The 20585-nt window shown below is 42.2% G+C and overlaps 1 long non-coding RNA gene across 2 annotated transcripts; it reads right to left on the reverse strand.

Moving 5' to 3' along the window:
- Positions 1-82: 82 nt before the first annotated feature.
- On the reverse strand, positions 83-17339 carry LOC141793724 (uncharacterized). Of its 2 annotated transcripts, none has more exons than XR_012598425.1 (5): positions 17243-17339; positions 16897-16960; positions 16135-16253; positions 1522-1675; positions 83-1304 (listed from the first exon to the last, which is right to left on the reverse strand). It is a non-coding gene; the product is annotated as an uncharacterized LOC141793724 (long non-coding RNA). The 2 variants fall into 2 exon arrangements; XR_012598426.1 differs by having other exon boundaries at positions 17069-17339.
- Positions 17340-20585: the final 3246 nt, after the last annotated feature.

Here is a 20585-nt window from a genome sequence, read left to right on the forward strand (position 1 = left end):
AACAAACAAAACTAATTAAAAAAGCAGTCAAGCAATAACATGAATTCATAAGTATATGCAAAAAACAAACCAATAAAATCCTATCGTATAAGCTTTTTCTGTGAAAATAGGTCTTTAGTAGTGAAATAAAACAGTTGAATAATTGTGCAGGTTTCATCTCCTCTGGTAATGACCATCTGACCACAACCATTAAATCTAGAAACTTGTCCGAGTGTGAAGGAAAATCACCTCTGTTGACAAAATATAAAAACAATTCCCCAACAGTGTTTTATATATATTTTTTGTTGTGTTTATGTCTTAAAGTACTTTTAGTTTTACAGATGAAAACTTAGGAAAGCGCATAAAGACCTGAAAAATCACAGATATATACGATATACAAGCAAAACAATATGGTGACAAAAGATGAAGATTAACCCTGTAACACTGAAAGTGTCAGTTTTGATACATGAGTTTCAAAGGCCTCTATCTCATCGACATGATCAAAAGCTTCCTTAAGAAAACCTGTTTAAAAGAAAAAAGTATTCTACTCCCATGAGAATTATCACTCCACTACAGGCAGATGAAGTTGTATTTTGGCCTTTTTTAAAATTGCTGCTTTCATGAAAACATCCACACACCTTTTTCAGGTAAATCCTTGCTAATTTTCAAGAAGTTACAGAAAGAACATTTAAATCATGACTCATTTTTTAAAATAAGTATTAAGTTGGCATTGAAATAATGCATATTTACTGAAAACTTTACTCAAAAGTTGCCAAAACTGACCAATTTATCAAGTATGATACAAGGAAGATACCATAAACAAAACAACAAAACTATTTTCTGTGGATTCTGTTAAAAGGGTTAATAAACATCTCAGTTCCAAACAATAGGAATTTTGTCTAGTCTTAGAGGGTTCACAGGGTTTAAACACTGGATACCTTATATGTGTCAGCTGTTGGGTCAATATGGAAACAGATAAATGACATAAAGAAAATGAGGAACATCTAATCCGTCTTCGCTCCCCTCCAGCTCATCACTGAAGAGCTTCATGTTCTGTAGCTTTTCACTCAAAGATCCTGGGGCCATTGCAGGGAACATGGCAGCCTGCTCTGAGTCTTTGTGCCTTTCACGAGCTCTTACACAACAACATACGTCCCTATAAATAGCCCATGGGACGTCACAGAGCAAAACAAAAGGCTCTGGTTCTCTGCTGCAGATGTTGGGGGATGGAGAGAGAGGGTGATGGGTTGGAGGAATGGACAAGTTGAGCGTGTTGATCATGAATGAGGCGTGACGTCCGCTCCCTGGTCTGGCTGAAAATGATACTAAACCACAAAACACTGTTGGAAAGTCTTTTTGTTTTTCAAAAAGCCCCACTTAAAAAAAACTTGTTGTATCAACATGTTTTTCTGTGGGTCAAATGTCTTAAAAAAAACATCACTCACAAACTTATTTCAGTTAAGTCATTATAAAAACCCTTAAATGAGACAATCTGGTTGTTCAATGAGCCACACCCCCCCATCAAAAACTACAGATTCATACCCAAAATGGCCGACTCCACTCAAGCCTCCCTCAGTGTTTTATGCAGTTGCTACAGCAACAGTCAGTCCCAGCCCTGGATGTTTTCCCCTCGTTTGGTCTCACATCTTCATTGCATATCTGAGCAGCAAAACCAAACCTGGCTGAGCTGAGTGACCTACAGGAAGACAAACACAACCAGCCATTAGTCAGACCAGGCAACTCTGAGACACACACACACACACACACACACACACACACTCATGAGTCAGAGGTAATAACACACTGTGGGTTTGTCCCTGTTTGATTCATTGGAAAGCGGCGGGATGAGCCCCTAAATGAGAGCTTTTCTGACTCCGTACAATCAAAGGAAGTTCAAGCATTATCCATGTGGGTATAGTAAGAATTAGGCCTTAAAGTAGCTTCAGAGTTACTTTGTCAGCGATGTTTATCATCCTGTGACTCACAGAGGCTCCTGCTGTCCTCTCTGTCCTCATGCTGTCACCCATTCCCCAGAGGGGAGACCCAGCAGAATGGGGAGATTGTTCTTTTATTGCCCGCTTTAGGCCCCCCCAATCCCGCTTAATTAAGCACATTCCTACTTATTATAGACACACACAGATGTACACAAAGGAATGACACACACACAGTCACACACAGGCCAGAAACTTCAAACCACTGATGTATAGCAGTTTTGTCCAAAGAGAGGAAGTGGAGTCAGACCAGAGTTTGACAATGGACCGTCTGTGAACGTAATATCATTAGTCAGACAACGAGGACACGAGAGAGACTAAAGGGAATCATCACGTCCTGCGTGTGACACATGAACATGTCAGCAGGAGAAGACACTGTTTCATCCAATCACCTTATTAGATAAGTAATCTACAAACACACACAAAGATCAGTTTGTTTTATCGTTACGGTAACTCAACAGGGTTTCATCATGAGCTTGGCTGAGAGTGAAAAAGAAATATACTGTTCAAACGTTGAGACTGAGAAAGTTTTCAAGTTGCCAACAAAAAAATAAAGATTTAAAGTTGCAAAATGGTGAAAAATAAGAGCTAAGTCAAACACATTCAACGTGCAAAGTAAAGGAGTGTTAACTTGGAATCAGTAATGAGTGCCAAACTTCTTTCCTGTGTACGCACAACTCTTTCCTCACCGATAGAGGAAAAGGGGATCTCATTTCAGACCAGGGAGCAGCACATGAGGTCAGAGCAGGAAGTGATGTCACTGCTGCTTGTGGCGGGATAGGAAGTGAGTTCCCGCGCCTCTTTCAGTCTTTTTTTTTTTTCCTCTCCTGAGTTGTCCAGAAAAAGGCAGGAACCTTCACCCCTAATCCTCCCCCTTCTGACTTCCTCTCTTCTTCCTTCCCTTCACCCCCCTCCTCCTCCTCCTCCTCCTCCTCCTCCTCCTCCCATGCTGCAGCTGTCTGTGCTCTGTGCAGGGTCACCACATGTTGGAGGACAGAGCTCTGCTCTGTGGGCATGGACACAGTAGAGATAAAGAGCAGCTTAGTGTGGACTTCACTGGGGAATAAGTCGGGGATGAAATGTATATATTTTCAGTGAAGTTAAGTAGGGCCTAAATCCCACTGACACACTTGGTGAGGACAGGGCATGAAAGTTTCAGAGACCCAGAAGCAGACTGCAGTGAATAACTCTGCTGCCTTTTTGGACGGATGTTGCTGATAAAAAATTAAGGGGGGAGAGAGGAATGGAATCTTTCTGGTGTGCGTGTGTGTGTTCACACACTCAGTCAGCTCTAAAAATAAACCCTGATATCCTGCACAACAACAAACATCCAGCTATAACATGTAAAGAAGAAGAAGAAGGGAAGTGATCATCCTCTTTTTGCTCTGCTTTTGAAACCATGTTTCTTATTTTATGACAGAGGTTCAGCTCAGAGGAATGCGCCTATGACACAGAGTTAACAGGAGCTTAAAGGTCTTTGGCTGAAAGGAGGCAGCCATTGAGCAGGAGCACTGTAGCCTGAGCGTTGCTAAGGCTAACAGTAGCCTGATTTAAAGAGACACAGTAATGTGCTGGCTGCTGGCTCGACTAAATCACAGAGATGGAGCTGTAGCAACGTGGAAGAAGAACACAATGCTCCCTTTCAAAGCAGCCACCCCTTTTTCTCTTCATCTGAAAAGGCCCCTCTCTCCACTCTTTCTCTCCCTTTCGCCTCATCTCCTCTGCCAAGAGCTCTCGCGCCTGTTTTCTCAGCTGGGAGGATGGAAATCAGACAGAGGGGAGACTGAGGGAGACAGGAATGAGGGGGGAAGACGGAGAGAGGGATAGTGAGAGTTAGATTAGTGAGTAAAGAAGCAGGGTTAATTTCTTTGTTGTGGCCCTGCTGAAGTGAGGATGTAAGGAAGAGAAGAAGAGAAATAGTGTGTTATAGTTACACAAGCCAGAACAATGTGTGTGAGCGAGTGTGTGAGTGTGTGTTTTGAGGGGATCAAAGCTTCCATCTGGTGCAATGTGGTTTGAGGGCATCTCCTGCCCCCACCCTGTCTGCAACACACATACACACAGACGCATACACACACATGCTGTACACCCCATAAGCCCCAATCCTCCCCAGTACAGCAGCCCCACTGACGTGCAGCGACCACACCCCCAGCACAGACAGTACAGAGGCTTATCCTTCTCCTCCACCACTGTGGTTGTTATGGAAACGCAAAATTCCCCATCTGAGTGATGAGGAAAAGAGGAGGGAAGGGAGCAGGGAGCTGGGAGCAGGGAATTAAAAACCCAACAAGGAAACAAACAAGCTTCAAATGCCAAACTGTCTGCTTCCTCAGCACAGGTGTGTGTGTGTGTGTGTGTGTGTGTGCTAACATATTAGCACCTATGCATCCAGGATGCTGTGCAGCCTGCGTCAAATTTGGAACAATTCCTGAGCATTAGCTGCAGTACTGAGTGTGTTCTGTGTGTGTGTGTGTGTGTGTGTGTGTGTGTGTGTGTGTGTGTGTGTGTGTGTGTGTGTGTGTGTGTGTGTGTGTGTGTGTGTGTGTGTCTGTGTGTGTGTGTGTGTGTGAGTGTGTGTGTGTTTCAAGAGGTTGGACACCCTCTGAATGTGGGGTGCCTCAGACATGCAGACTCTGACACACAAGCATGTCGACAACTCAGCGCCATGGCGACAGGTGTTGCCTCGGAAATGGTGCAGCTGCTGCACGGATATTTCAAGCTAATAAGCATGCAACATCCAGCTCCTCTCTCACTCCCTGAACTCCTGCTCTGTGTTTCCTGAACCAACAGAACAGCGTCTGATTTTAGAGACTGGAATGCAAAAGATCATCATGCAGAGATTTTCTTCACACAGTGTTCGATACTGTGGGAATACTGTGCAAGGAAAAGACTAAAGAAAACTCAGCCATTGACACTTCTAACCACTGTTAACATAATTGTACAACTTAAAGCTGTAATTCATAGTTTTTTGAAACAAGAAAAATCTTGAGTTTGTTGCCAGACTCATATTAGAAAGTCAAAACATGTAAATGTGTCTCCCTGGCTCCAATTAGAAGTCCAAAAACCTTTGGAGCAATGCTAGTTGCTTCAAATCTTGACCCTGAGCTTAGCTAATCACAGCTCCATGTTTAACAAACAGACCAGGCACCATCAATTGCTTTAACTGAGATGCAGTGAGAGAAATGAAGCCTTAAAGCCTATTCCAACATCAAAATACCAAACATTAATCAAAGGAAATCACATATTTAGAGATCGAGCTTAAGAAAAAAAAAATTTAGCACCAGATTAAAGCAAATGTTATCTTAATACTCTTCACGAAAAGAGCAGGTTTGGTCCTGCTTATGTTTTATGATTAACAGAGACATCAGGACAAGATAATAAGTATCATCTCATCTTAACTCACTTTAACTTAACTCAAGTACAGCACTTTTCAAAATATAGAAAGTTACAATGGCAAAAAAAACTTCCCTTTCATGGGCAGAAACCTCAGGCTGAACCAGACTCATGTTAGACATCTGCCTCAACTGTGCAGGGGTAAGAGAGAGGGATGAAATGAGATGCAGAAAGAGAAAGAGATTGACAGAGACAAATAACGTAAAAACAATACAGCCACGTAATGGGGTCAGCTCTATGTTCCTGTACTTTTGGGACATTCTTCTAAATTAGGCCTTGTGTTCCTACATTTCCCTTCAATTAAAGCCCTGTCTCAAGTTTTTGGAAGCATTTTTTGGTAAATGAAGGAATGAAGGAATAAATGATCAGCAGCAGCAGCAGATAAGCTCAAGCTCGCAATCATTTAAAGAAAAATTACCCAAAAGAGCTGAAGCAGAGCTCATGTTGTCAAACTCTTGATTTTATTTCTTTAAATCAGAAAAAGAAAAACAGATTTTGGAAAACACATTTTTGAAAGGCAGGAACACAGGGCTGTGAAAACAGGGGGCTGCTGGAGCAGTAGGCTGTGAGAACAGTGGGCTACGGGAACATAGGGCCATGAGAGTATTGGGCTGTGGAAACACAGGGCCGTGGAACAGTGGGTTATGGAAACATTAGGCTATGGAAACATTGGGCAGTGAGAACACTGGGCTGTGGAAACAGGGCCATGGAACAGTGGGTTATGGAAACATAGGGCTGTGGGAAGGTGGGCTTTGTAAAGATAGGGCTGAGGGAACAAAGGGCTGTTCAAACATTTGGCTGTGGAAACATAGGGCTGTGGGAACAGTGGGCTATGGGAACACTGGGCTGTGAGAACATTTGGCTGTGGGAACATTAGGCTGTGAGAACATTGGGCTTTGGCAACATTTGGCTTTTGGAACATCGGGCTGTGAGAACAGTGGGCTGTGGGAACATTGGGCTTTGGGAACATTGGGCTTTGGGAACATTTAGCTTTTGGAACATCGGGCTGTGAGAACAGTGGGTTGTGGGAACATAGGGCTGTGAGAACATTGGGCTTGGGGAACATTGGGCTTTTGGAACATAGGGCTGTGAGAACATTGGGCTGTGGGAACATTGGCATGTGGGAACATTGGGATGTGGGAACAAAGGCATACTCTCCAGTGAACAGAGAAGTATGTGAACGGTTTACAGGAACTTCCAGTTAAGGCTCAAGAATTTATTATGGGCCTGTTCTGAAATTAAGAATCATGTCGTTACAGTAATGATGAAATTTAGACTACAGTAGCAGGAGCAGCTGAAGTCTGGCAGGTCCTCAAGAGAAGAGTGTCTACAGCAACAATCTAAAGAAACCCACAAAAAAGAGAGCTCAGGGACAGAAAGACAGGAGGTCTATGTTTCCCTAAGCAACTTTAATGTAGCTGCTACGATGAAGTTGCAGATTTGTAAAACACGTGGGAATAAGAGTTTAACAAAGAGGACCAGGAACTTTTTAGAAGCTATATATTGGGTGTTAGTATTGTCTGAGGGATACATGAGACTCTGCTGCACACCAGGTACTGTGGGTAAGTGTTAAACCCATTAGCACAGCAAAATACACACACACATAAAATACTGAGGTTGAAATTGATCACTATGAAAAATAAGGAGGAGGGAGAAAAGATACAAACATTTCCAATGCATAAGTCTGTGCTCTACTCTGCTCAGTTAAATCTGTGTGTATTTAAAGACAGCAAGGATTTCCATGAGAAGAACACTGAGCCGTCAGACGGCAACAAATGAAACAACATGACCTGTGTTTGTTCTAGTTTCTGAGCGTTTTGACGCAGTGCAGTCACACTGTGCATGATTACACTTCCCAAGTCTATTCACGGTCTCATTTGGAAATCTGCATGAATCATGACTAGCTTGTTTGCATGAGTGTGTGTGTCTGTGAGTGTGTCTGTGTGTATCTGCCAACAGCCGGCAGTGGAAACAACCCTCTGAGAGGATTAATTAGAAAATACTGCAGGACCATCTGAAAAATGAGGAGGAGCAGAAAGGAGGCAGGAAGAGAGGAAAAACAAGCTCCAGTGCCCCAATTTGCTGCTCTCATTGCACGTCACCCTCCCTCCCTCCCTTCATGTCTTTGTTCTCCCGCTCCCATCATCTGCACAGCTCGTCTGTCTGCACATGAAACTCATTTCAGAGGTTAAAATCTTGTATTGTCCCTGCATCCTTTTCCTCATCTCTCTTCTGGTAACCTAGTTAACAAGACTATCTGTGTCCTACATAACATAGAGGTCTGTCAGCCTCCCTTTGTGACCCGTCCTCTCTCTCTATCCCTCCATCCCTGCCCTCCTCTCCCCCTTCAGTGACCTCTCTGTTTTTCCATCTGAGGCAGCAGAGAAGGTCCACAGAGCAGTTTGTGTCGTTTGTCTGTCCCTGTCCATAAAGCTCAAATATTCATGCGTCCGCGCCGCGCCGTGCAGCAGCAGATGATGTCGGCTGGCAACAGACTCCCAGTTTCCAAGGCAACCTCCATCTCCCCTCCCCTCGCCTCCCCTCCCCTGCCCTCCTCGCTCTGACTCAGTTCAGTGGTACAGAGGGATGGTGGCAACATGTAGCTAAAAAAGGGGGAGGACATGTCAGCATCACAGGGAGTAAGTAGATCACCAGGAGGTGGGAGAGTGAAGTGTGGAGAGGAGAGAGGAGAAAGCTGCAAATAATTCATGCTGGTCATAAAGGAGGTGGGATAAACTGAGTGAAAGAAAAAATGAGGATTATTCCAGTGAGAGAAGGACAAGAAGTATCTTTAAATAAGGACGAGCACAGAGTCAGGTCCCTGTCCTCCTGCCCTCTCTGTCAGCTCTACTCCTCTGTGTCGCCTCTTTGTCCTCTCAGCCTGGCACAGTGACTTTAAGCTGCTTACTTTAATACAGCTCCACAATGGCTCCTAATGCTCCTCTTTTACCCCCCACCCACCCTGCTGGTCTGCAGAATGGATGGTAAAGCAGCCCACCGCCTCCCATATGTAGCTTCTCTGAACAACGAGCTGCAGCTTTTTAGCTTTCCTTTTCTGAATAACTCCTCTCCTGAGTGGGTTTTTAATGCTGCTCTTGACCTGTGCGTCCTTTATGTCGTCAATATGGAGCAGTGACTCACAGTCTAGCAGTACCTGTCAGTCAGTCTCGCTTCAGTCACTGTTTACAGGCCCAATGTTTGCTTCTCAACACCTCTGCTGCAGTTTCAGCCTCACTGAGTAACATCCACAGCGAGAGATGCATTTCAGCAGCAGGGCATGTTCACGTCAGTGCTTTCATTGTCTATGTAGGTCATCTCTTTCTCTGCTTTTGTTTTTGTTTTGTGACATTCTTTCCATTTATGAGGCTGCTTCAGCCTTCGTTTCATGGAAAAACTGGGAGAGACAATCTTTAAAGGGGAAAATACTCATGATGCTGTGAGAAAGAATATGCAGCAGGGAACAAAGGACTGGAGGCTGGCCAAAAATAAATTAATAAATGTGAAACGAGAAGAAGAGATGTAAAAAAAAAAAAAAGGAGGAGGGTGTACAAAGAGAGAGAGAGAATGGATGCAGGCGAGACAGACAGGGGAAAAAAAGGAAACAAGGAAAGTTGGGTATGGATACTGATTTTTGCCGGCAGGAGGTAAGTGTAACCATGGTTACCAGGCATAGAAATGATGTCATGGCTTCTAATCGGTGCTTAGCATTGTGGGGATATTTCAGGGGTTTGAGCAGAGTAAGTCTATCCTTCATTCTCAGCTCTTTTCTGCTAAACATCAGACAAAAAAGGTCATTTTTTATGTTTGCCTCTTTAAACATTTCAGTAATTTAAATTTTAGTTAATCCCTTTTGCAAACTTTTTTTTTATTACACACATGAAAAATTTAAGGACCAGAAAAATCTGAGTTCAACATACTCTTATTTGTTTATTAGAGACACAAAATGAATCACATGACAATCAGGTAATGAGCTTTGTTATCTTTGAGTAATGTGTTTCGTTTGACACTATCCAAAGTCATCAGTTATCAAAGCTTGTCATTATCACAGTGTTGTGATACTAAAACCTGCTAAAGGTTGAAGGGTAGTTACCCCAAAATTTGGTGCATTTTTTAGATGGAGGTCTTACATTAATCATCTTTTTAAAAAATGCTGCAAATATTTTTTTGTGGGATCATTAATTTTAGAGCAACAGGGTGGGTCTGAGCGCACACATTTTGTTCCAAATGTATATCAAAAAAAGAGCCAAAATAAAAAGAAAAGTGTGCAAAATATGCAGCAAGGTTAATGGCATACCTGAGCGAGTTTGACATGGCAAGCCTTTATCGATCCAGAACCCTCAGCAAAGCTCAGTCCTGTGCCATCTAGGGATGGATACCTTTCACTTTCAAAATGATAGGGTGCCAATGCCCGGTACCTGGCCCGGTAATCGGCCCGGTTATCGGTATCGGTACTCAGCAGTACCAATTTTCAGTCCTTCAGTGTTTAAGTGGTGATAAGTGTGAATTTGTTTAATACTTTAATCTCTTTTTTTTATTTAACTTATTTTACACGCATTTCTATATAAACTTGCAATGCTGTGTTCATGTCCAGCACGGACATGAACACAGCATCTCATTCATTATCTCATTCTACTATTTTAGTCCCTCGGTTTTCCAGTGTTTCCTCCTGGGGGCCTGCCACACCGGGAGCTGTTTTTGGCCCACTGATTGGGGCGCTGTCCCATGGATGGCTCCGGCCCTGGTGGCTAGTGAGCTCTACACCTTGGTGTGGAGCCACCTGTCTGCCTGGGCTGGGGTGGTCCCTGTGGTGGCGCCCCTTTCAGCCATGGGCCATGGCTCCTCCCGGTGTGCGCAGCCCCCAAAGGTAGCTTTTTCCTCACCTCAGATCTTGGTGCCCAGCCATGTCTCCTCATCAACAGCCTGTCTATGTGTGTGTGTGTGTGTGTGTGTGTGTGTGTGTGCGTGTGTGTGTGCGTGCGTGTATGTTTGTGTGTGCCGGTATGCATGTCTATGTAAGTGCGTGGGTGTTACCGTGTTGCAATGGGTATATTTGTGGGGGTGGGAGGTTTGGGGTTTTAATGGTATTCCTTGGTCTTTGTTTTTTTTTTGTTTTTTGTTTTTTTTGTTTGGTCTTCCCTTTTGTTTTTATCCTCTGTGAGGCACTTTGTGTTGCACAAGCATGAAAAGTGCCATACAAATAAAATAAAGTTGAAGTTGAAAGTTGGATAATCGTCTACTCTTAACACAGTCATAAGTATGTGTTTAGGTACCTAAACATGGTACTGTTTCATTATACATGAAATAGTACTCGGTTCTACAGACTGACTTTGGTCATTGCCTATAAAAGTACCTAATTTGGTACCCATCTCTAGTGACATCCCCTCTGAGGAGAGTTTCACTGGCTCCTTCAGGCCGATACAGACTGCCAAAAAGAAGCGCAAACAGGAAAAGAAACTCTTTTGTCCCAGTAGCAACAGGCCTGCTAAATGATGCCACATCATACTATTGATTTTTAAATTGCTACTGTTTTACATGTTTTAATATTGTGGTGTAATTTGTTGTATTGTTTTGTTCATCTGTAAACACTGACTAAAAAACAAATTGCACCACAGTGATAATAAGGAAACCTTGAACCTTGAACCACCTGCACAAATCATGGGTTTATTTTACCTAAAAACTAACATTTAGTGAGGTGAACATGTCTGGATGTGTTAGAGTCTGTTCTGTTTTACCTCCTCATGTCACCGTGTGTTTACACAGACTTCATATCTTCAACCCAAGTTCACAACATTAGGGGTAATACTTTATATAGAGCACATGTACATGCATGTATGGGAACAGAAAACATGCATGCCCAGCTTTAATACACACACACACACACACACACACACACACACAGAAGACCACACCCAAGAATCTATTGCACCCTGAGGAAATCAGACTGCTGTGGGCTCTGCTGATGTAGGTCAAGTGACTGATGACTGCTCAACCTCCAACAGTGTGTAAGGACAGATACAGGCCAGACACACACACACACACACACACACACACACACACACACACACACACACACACACACACACACACACACACACACACACACACACACACACACACACTTAGAACACCCACATAAGAAATAACATATTTCATAAATGACATGAAATTGGGCAACCATCCAGTGTGTTTTTAGTGTGTATGTATTCATCTATGACTGTACATAAACATATAGCTACAGTAAACAAACAGTATGATCAACAAACCAGGTCAGGGCATCAGAGCCGTGTGATTTAAGCCTGACCTGTCAGAACAGACACAGACACAGCCCCCGAGGGTGCCTCGTGGCTCCAACATCACTTTACCCTCCTCACATCACTGATTGCACCACAAGACTCCACCCTCCTCACCCTGAGAATCCAAAACATCACAAGGCCAAGATATGATGCACTGATGAAAGAAGACATTGAGAAGTGTTTGTCCATCAGAAACAAACATTCAGTGTTATATCAGGCTGTAAAGAAAGTATCATAAGAGCAGTGATAATGAACACAGAGCTTCATAATGACTCACGGATCCTGACTTCTTCTCTAAGAGTATATCAGAAAATGAAAAGCATTTAACCTATTTTTCATCATCCTTTTATATGTCACAATTTAAGAGTCTATTACATCCCCATTAAAAAACTACCTACACTAACACACTCAGGGTCACCTTCATCTCCTTATTTCGAGAATATAAAGACAAATAAAGTGAAGGAGAGAGCGCTGTAAACAAAATTCAAACTGAACTGACGGGCAGCTCCAGGACTTTTAACAAAGCCAGATTAAGACAGCCCACATCAGTGAGCTGTGTTCACATCAGCACTTTGTCACAACCATCAACACAGTAAGGAGCCATGGCTCACACAGGTCAGCCATCGAAGAAGGAAATAATGGTTAAACTGTATGTTGTAAACTTTATGGGCTGAGTGTGTGATGTGAAATGTCAGACGGCCCACATGGGAAAATTTGTACTGCACCCATATTATAATATTTGCTTATTTCTATGACAAACAAGCCACCTCTATGCCTCTGTTGTGTACTTTACAGTACAAGTAGTTTTTCTCCCGACTGCTTACGAGCATCTGAAGCTGGTAAAGACAGAGCGCTGCTGTCATGTATGGCCCTGTGTGACTCTGTGTTTATTAGAGGTCCCATATTATGCAAAAATCACTTTATTAGGTCTTTTAGTGAAATTTGTGGGTCTTTGGCTTTCCTCCAAGCCCACAAAATGTGACATTTAATGACAAAACCTGTACTTAGTAGTGCTTGTGAATGAAGAATCCTGACCTAAAACAAGCTGTTTGGATTTTGGGGATTTGCCGATGTCAGGGATTCCCTTTTTTGACCAATCAGGAGCAAGTCTGGCCTGATTGGTCCACCGGAGCAGAATCCCCTCCCTGCCCACTCCCCTCCCCACTACTGGAGAGAAATCTCTCTAGCAGCAGGGGGGAGGATGCCAAAGTTGAAGAGCCATCACTGCTCTGATTTTGGCTGTAAACAGCCAAATAGTTCCATGCTCAAGCCTCCCATCTCGGAAGAAGACAAGTCTAAGTGGGTAGAGTTCATTTATCAAGGTGCCAGCTACACTCAGTAAAACTGTGCATGTGTGCTAGTCACTTCACGGCCGACTGCTTTTCCAACTTTGGACAGCACAACAGAGGGCTAGCGAATAGACTGGTCCTGAATCCAGGCGCATTACCAATCATCTGCCAACAAACCTCGGACCCTGGAAATGTGAGTATTTTAAATGCTGTGTGCTGTGGACCAGATGTAAGAGCTTTTCCTCAGTGTCCCCCCTGTCTCGGTTAGCCTGTTGTTTTAGCCTGAAATGATACGGTAAACGAGCTTCACTGTTTTCTAAACATTGTGCACTCGGAGCTCGTGGCGCCGCTCTCAGTGACACAGAAGAGCGGGGCGGTATCAGCGGTACATACATTAAATATGAAGGTCGCGCCCACTAAATCAGAGCGTTCTGAACAGTGGGGCTATGAGAGCCTGGAAACAATGCTGCTGTGCTTGATTTATTGGCTTTTTGGACCAAAACATGTTACTATCATTTCATGAAGACATCAATGATCCATATTAAACTGCAGAAAAGGAGCTTAATATGGGACCTTTAATATTCTGTTTGCATCATCCTTCAGCACAGTCTGCAGAGCACACACTTCTCCTCTGTCTCCTGTTTAGGATAGAAATCCACTCCAAGACAGAGAAGATAAACTGCTGGGATGAGGCACAGTGTAGAGGATTAGAGGAAGAAAATGTTAAAAAATTAAAACTCACTGCAACAACAGGATTCATGTGTTGAGGTGGGTGTGAAGGATTGCTGCCTTCAAGGTGGATTTAGGGTCAGAGGAGATTGACATGCCTGAAAAATGAAGATCTCTGGGTGCAGACATCAATGCTGTTTCTGGTAAAGTCAACTGTAGGAGAGAAATCTGGTGTGCTGCTTTCCAACATACAATGACGACGCAAGAAAAGGAGTGATAGAAAGATGAGGGGATGAACCAGAAAGCTGACCTCAACTCTTCAACTTTGCCTGTTCATACATTAACAGTCCCCAAACTGTTCACCATTTATTTCAAGGGCCACATTATCAGGCCCCAGTTTCAAATAATGTAGAGTTCTCTTCAGAAAAGCACCATCTGCTCTTTAATAGGATTTAATTCTTAAGTTGTCTCTTTATGCTGGACATCTACAGCCCTGACACACAAACACACACGCACACAAACATAAGGGGAGTGTTACAGCATGCCAGTCACATAAGTTCACACTGATATACAGGATATGCTGACTGTTTCCTCGGCAGACATGTCATGTTGTTTTTGTGCAAAACAAGCTTTTCTTCCCTTTAAATCAACACACAAAGGGGACATGAGCAGAGGAAGACATATCAGAAAGAAAGGGATGGGCTGAGCCAGGAGGAAAAGATGGTAGAGGAGGGAAGACAGAAACACAAGCAGAAAGAAAAGTTTGAGTAAAAGGAGAAAGGATTGTATCTTGAAGTAACTCCAGGATTACGATGGACACAGAGAATCAAAGGGACAGACTGACACAGATTTCTACACCAGACAAGCAGACAGCAGACAGTGTCTTAATCTCTGCACCCTGGTGTTTCAGGGTGATCCGGGTGGCGCTGTGATGATGGAGATGTCACTCAGCGGTGTGACGGCACAGCCAATCGGTTGACACTGTATGGCCCATGTTAATTGCCTGCTAATTGTGTGTCACATGGAGAGTGTCTTACAAGCAGCCGAGAAATTTGATCAAGGGGATAATATCAAGATATGATGACCCATGCAGGGAATGAAACAGGCAGAGTCGTGTGTACACACCACGAAAGAGGCATGTCAATTTATGCACACTGTGCAGGCAAATTCAGAGCAATGCAAATAAACACAAATATGCAGACACACAATTAGCACATATTCAAATCCAGCACAATCCTGCATCAGTTCTCTAGAAGTCAGTCAAACTCTGTTTCTCTGGAGTTTAAATGCCACAGGAGTGTGTATTTCTGTCCTGAAACAGCAGGAAAGTTGAGAAATGGCCAATCTAAACAAAAGAAGCCGGGCTTTTAATCCACAGTTCTCAGAAACAGTGTGTGTGTGTGTGTGTGTGTGTGTGTGTGTGTGTGTGTGTGTGTGTGTGTGAGGGAAAGAGAGGAGCAGGGGAGGGTACAGCCAAGTTTAAGACAAATGAAACACATTTATTTCAGGGCCCTGGCAAAGAGGATGCTAGTGGCAGCCAAAGAAATGTGCACACACACTCACACAAACACACTCAAACACACTGAAAAACTAGTAAGTCAACACAAAAAGAGGAGGGAGAGTTTTAAGGATGTGATGAGGAATTAACAGGGGGAAGAAACACACAGTAAGAGATAAAATGAGGAGTGCATGTAAACCTATTGTTGTCTTCTCTACACAGATGAGGTCACAGCTCCTCTCCTCACAACCCCTCCCTCCTTCCCTGCCTCCTCCAGGAGAGAGAGGGGAGGCAGAAATGCTCCTAGGTTCACTTTGCTACCTGGAGACCGACAGCCTCCCTCAGCCAGCCAATCAGAGTCTGTGAAAAACAGGCTCCTGCTCTGCCATTGGTCCACTGCTCCCAAGAACTCATTCCGCTATCAATGGCTGTGTCATTGTGTCGTCTGGCAGTGCTGAAGCCAATTATACTGCCCCCTTTCTTTGTTCACACTCCTTTTCTGCAGCAGACCCCCTTCAAGAATATAAGGGCACACACACACACACACACACACACATACGCACACGCACACACACACACACAAATCTCCCCCTGACTCCCCAGAATGTCACAACAGGAGACTCAGGGAGTCTGGGAATCAGGAGGACCTGAATCTCATAGTAATGTGACATCATTATATTACAGCCACAATCAGTCTGTTATCCTCAACAAAACCTCTGCTTTAAATCACCCACAATGTCAAATAAAGTTTCCCAAAGCTTAAACTAATACTTCATGTTCCTTTTTTTTACTTTTTAACTAGACTTTACTCTTTAATAGATACCTTTACTGTTAGTCATGGTTTCTATACCACTCCATCTTCAAAACAAAATATATGAACAGCAACTCCTCAGTCATTGCAACAATCAGTAGTAGGCATGTTACTACGTACATCCATGTGAACAACTCACCGTAACTGTATTGGCCAGCAGAAAATATCATAAAAACAAAAGCTAAGGTGGAGAAATGTAAAAAGAACATACCTCTGACTCTCACTGATCCCATGCAGAGCAGCTCATTGTTATTAGACTCTTAACACGGCAGGAGAATGAACAGGTCAGGGACAGAGCCCATCAGCAGCTCCTGACTGACCTCTTCTTTGCTGTGGATAAAAAAAAAAGAACACCACATGATTAGATAATGAAATAGGTGCGTACTCGTAAACATTTCATATCTGGGACAAATGTTACAAAGGCTGGTATCATGATGATAGACATAAAAAAAGAAAGTGTGATAAAATATAGAGTGTATTTGCAAGTCATTACATCTCAGTCAAGTTGACCTTTGACCTTTTAGCCATGTTGTCATCACTACAGTAAGAATTAGAATTGGTCTAAACATGATGAACACTGGTTCAGCCCAGAATTGCCTATAGTCAGCACAGAGGCAGGGAAACATAAGTGTTAACCTCATAGGTGAGAAGCATTACTTTTAAAGCCGTTCCTAATCCAAAGTAAAACAGTTTTAACCTTTATAAATGCATAGCAGCTGCAGGGCAGTTTGTCCATCAAACAGATTATAATCTCTACTCCTTAAAGCGAAAGATGCCTTTATTTTTTAAAAACAATTAAACTTTAATAAACTTATTCAGAGGTTTTTAAATACTCCCTGTTCTGAGCAAACTGAAGGATGAGAAACAGCTGGACTATCATCAGTTAAATGTATGTATCACTTTTTAAGAGTCCAGAAGTGAACAGAATTAGCCTCTGTGTTGTGAAGCAGGTGTGAACAATACCACGGTTTACCTGTGGACACTTCCCCTTCAAATGAGTGAAAGTATTATCCAGGTCCAGGCTGTTTATTTGTTGTCTAAATACACAAAGCGAACACAATTTGTCGCACTACCAACTTCTTAACAGCATATCAGTGCAGAATTTTGCTCAAAACACTACAAATACAGCTGCAGTAATATACAACCTTTAAACGAACAGAGGCTAGCAGAGTTAGCTTCACACTTATGTTAAATTTAACTAATAACGATCATTTATACTTGACGAGCTAAAAAAAAAAAAAAAAAATGGAAGGGTGCAATGCATTCATACTTCCATGAACAATTCATATGCTCTAGAAAACAAGCTTAAAAATACGGACTGGTCATGCTAGCTCAATGCTCGGTAGCCTCCATGTTTCCAAACGGCTGTAACGGCTGTCTCAGATTAGCGGTACATAGGCCTTTACTTGTGCTGCTTTCAAGTACTCCTCGGAATAATGTACATCTAAATTGTGCGACTTCACGAAGAAAAGGGCATTTCCTGTCGTGTGAATGGGGTGTTTTTTTTAGATTTTAACCTTCACTCCATTACTTAGCATCGAGCTAGCAAGCTAGGTGTGAAGCTTAGGCTACATGAAAGAAGCGGTTATGTCAGCGGTGTAGTCGTTTGAGGGAAATTCTATACGGTTTGTTTGATTAAATATGCCTTTGTTAATGCAACAACTTTTTCTTTAATAAAAAGTGTGTGTGTGTGTGTGTGTGTGTGTGTGTGTGTGTGTGTGTGTGTGTGTGTGTGTGTGTGTGTGTGTGTGTGTGTATTTCAGTTTCAACCTTCAGAGGATGACTAACAGCCCAAACCTAGAAGACACTTAACACATTTGAGGAACTCAGGAAATAACCTTTGGGGACCACTAAAATCAGCACATACTCGCTTCAAAACACAGAAGCTAAATCAATCTGTTAGAAACCATCAAAGTGAACCATATGTTGCATGCATAAAAATACAGCTCTTAGGATGTGGGATTATCTTTTTCAGACAGAGAATTTTACAAAACCTTTGGATAGTATTAATGAAAAACAAAACAATTGTCATACTTGTGATGGATTTCTATCTTGCACTTTAAGTACGGCCACAAAATACTGCTTGAAGTCTAGATCATATAGTCTTGCTACAGCATGTTTTAAGTTGTGTAAGACATTCTTCTTCTTATAGCATAGTAAATGTCTTCTGTATGAACTTTTATAGCTGGATGTTACTGTAGGGTTATCATTTGAGGCAGAACCCAGAATTCAAAAGACACTGTAGTTGGTTCGCTTAAAATGCTTACAATAGTAAAATAAGGTGATATAATGACTGCAATTAATTAATTTATAAGACTTGTTCCTAGCAAGTGCTACCAAAATTTTTAGCCACCAACCCAATGAAGGCATAATGACTCATAAGTCTGGTGAAAAGTGCTGAGTTGTGCAACTTTTGCACATAGTATGTAAAGCTGATAGGTTGCCATGTACAAAATGATCCAGGAAATATGTCTACACAACGATGATTGGATAAGTGTAGTTTCATAAAGAACATGACCCTTTAAAACAAAATTATAGAAATACAATAAAACACAGTAGCATATTTTAACAAGCAACATATTTGATTTAACCATTGGAGCTAAACATAATGCATACATAGTTATTTAGGGATTTAATGAATGGTTATCAACAAAGTTTCTTCTCATCTTGTTTTCAGGTTTGACTTAAACACTGAGCAATAAAAACTTCCAAACAAATGTCTAAAACTGAGTTTATTTTCTGTTACTCCACAGTTCCCTCTAGCTAACATGACCAGGATGTACTAACATGTTTACAGAGCCATGTGTAAACACTGTCCCACCTAAGTGTGTAACAGATAAGAAGCACATCCACGTATTAACACAACTAAAGGCTACATCTGCTCAAGCATGCAAATAGGCCAAACAAACCCATCACAGGTAATGCATTCACAGCCAAACATGATTACTGACATGCGTGCAAATATCGCCAAAGATGAGGGAACTCAAAATTTTCAAAAGGTTTGTTTCATTTTTTTAACTCAGACGCCTTTTTTTATTGCAACGCTTGCTTTTCCAAACTCTTTCAGTTACTTAAGTTCTCCTCTTCAAAGTCGAACAGACCTCTTTAAAGCACTCTTTCCTTTCTTCTGTTTATCCATTTGGTTGGAAGCTTTTCATTACTGTTGCTCACCCAAGCCTAAAGCTGGTCCTCATTATCTTATACAGACATTTGCTTTCTTCATGTGTAAATATTTTTATATGGATTCAAGTTATCTCAGAGTGGACTAAACCCACGTTTGGCTTTGTGGCCTGACTGGATAAGGCAGTAAGATGTTGTGATGGCCCTCTGGTCAGCGAAGTTGTGCCTTCATTTTTCATGGGTTTCAGGTACATGTGACTGGTAAAAAACATACAGTATGGATAAAAGTTTATCTAATAAAACTTACTTTAAAAACCATTTCACTCATAATGCTGTTAAAAACATACACATTACCGTATTTCCAAGCATTTTTTTAGGGTGAAACTCAAAAGTTCTCTATTCCATAATGTTACCAAGAGGATCACTGACACATGTGGATAACATCAGTGAAACGCAAAGATCTGCTTGCCCCATTATTTTTATCCTTTGATAAAGATCAGATGCTGGAGGATGGATGTGTATTTCTGTCTTCAAAGAGTAAGGAATGTGACAGTGACACACAAACACAAAGATATCTCATGGAGACTTTTTGATTCAGCAGCTTCTTTAGTGTTGAGCCAGAGTCATTATTTCTCTGTGACCTACATGCGTGTGTGCTCAAACAAAGCTCGTAAATGATGAAAGGAAGTCGGAGCTTTTGGGTTAAATTAACAGGGCAGTTAATGAGGAGAAGAGGAAGGCAGCAGCAGCCGCTCAGGTTCAGGAGCTGAGCTGTTTGCTCACGGTGCACAGGAGAGCTGCTGGGAAATGGATTCCTTATTCTCCAGAGATGAAATGACTTCCAAAAACAGAACTCATTATTTCCCAGGCTCCCTGTGACGTCAGAGATGAGATAACACGTGTACATGCTCCATTTAAATTGAGGAGGAGCCAAATTGGGTGCAAATTGTTGCACGCCTGGAATGAAATCTGCTTGTTACATTCAGTTTTATTTCACTCTACTTCATCCACAGGCTGAGTACTCCATTTAACCTCCCTGGAGAGTCTTATTGTCCAATAAAAAAGTGTCTTGAGTCAAAGGGTGAGTGACATTTATCATCCACGTTAACACTGACTGACCTCTGCAGAGAATTAAATGAGTTCACTTTTCAGATGGATTTGACTGAACAGTACCACCACAGATTAAAGGGCATGACTGATGCTTTTCTCTTTCCTTTTTTAAATCCAAAACAGATGCAGTGAGTTCTGTCTGAATGAAATGCACCCTGAGAGACCATCTGGGCAATAAATGTGAAAGATTTAAGAGATGTGGAAAGATTCAACCTGTTTTTTTTTTTTTTTAACAAAATGAAGCTGATGGCAGAGAAACTTTATGTGAAAGGGATAATGGCAGAAAAGATCGATCCATACAGAAAAAATTGATCCATACAGGAGAGGTGGTAGGTAGAACTTGGTACCCTGCTTTAGTGAGGAAACAAACAGGCAAGAGAAGAGATCCGATTAAAGCTGATGGACTGAACGACTGTTGGAAGTAGACAGAGA

The sequence above is a fragment of the Halichoeres trimaculatus genome, unplaced genomic scaffold, assembly GCF_033239565.1.
Source record: "Halichoeres trimaculatus isolate MK-OKI-2021-1 unplaced genomic scaffold, fHalTri1.1 fHalTri1_scaffold_7, whole genome shotgun sequence".
Classification (NCBI taxonomy): domain Eukaryota; kingdom Metazoa; phylum Chordata; class Actinopteri; order Labriformes; family Labridae; genus Halichoeres; species Halichoeres trimaculatus.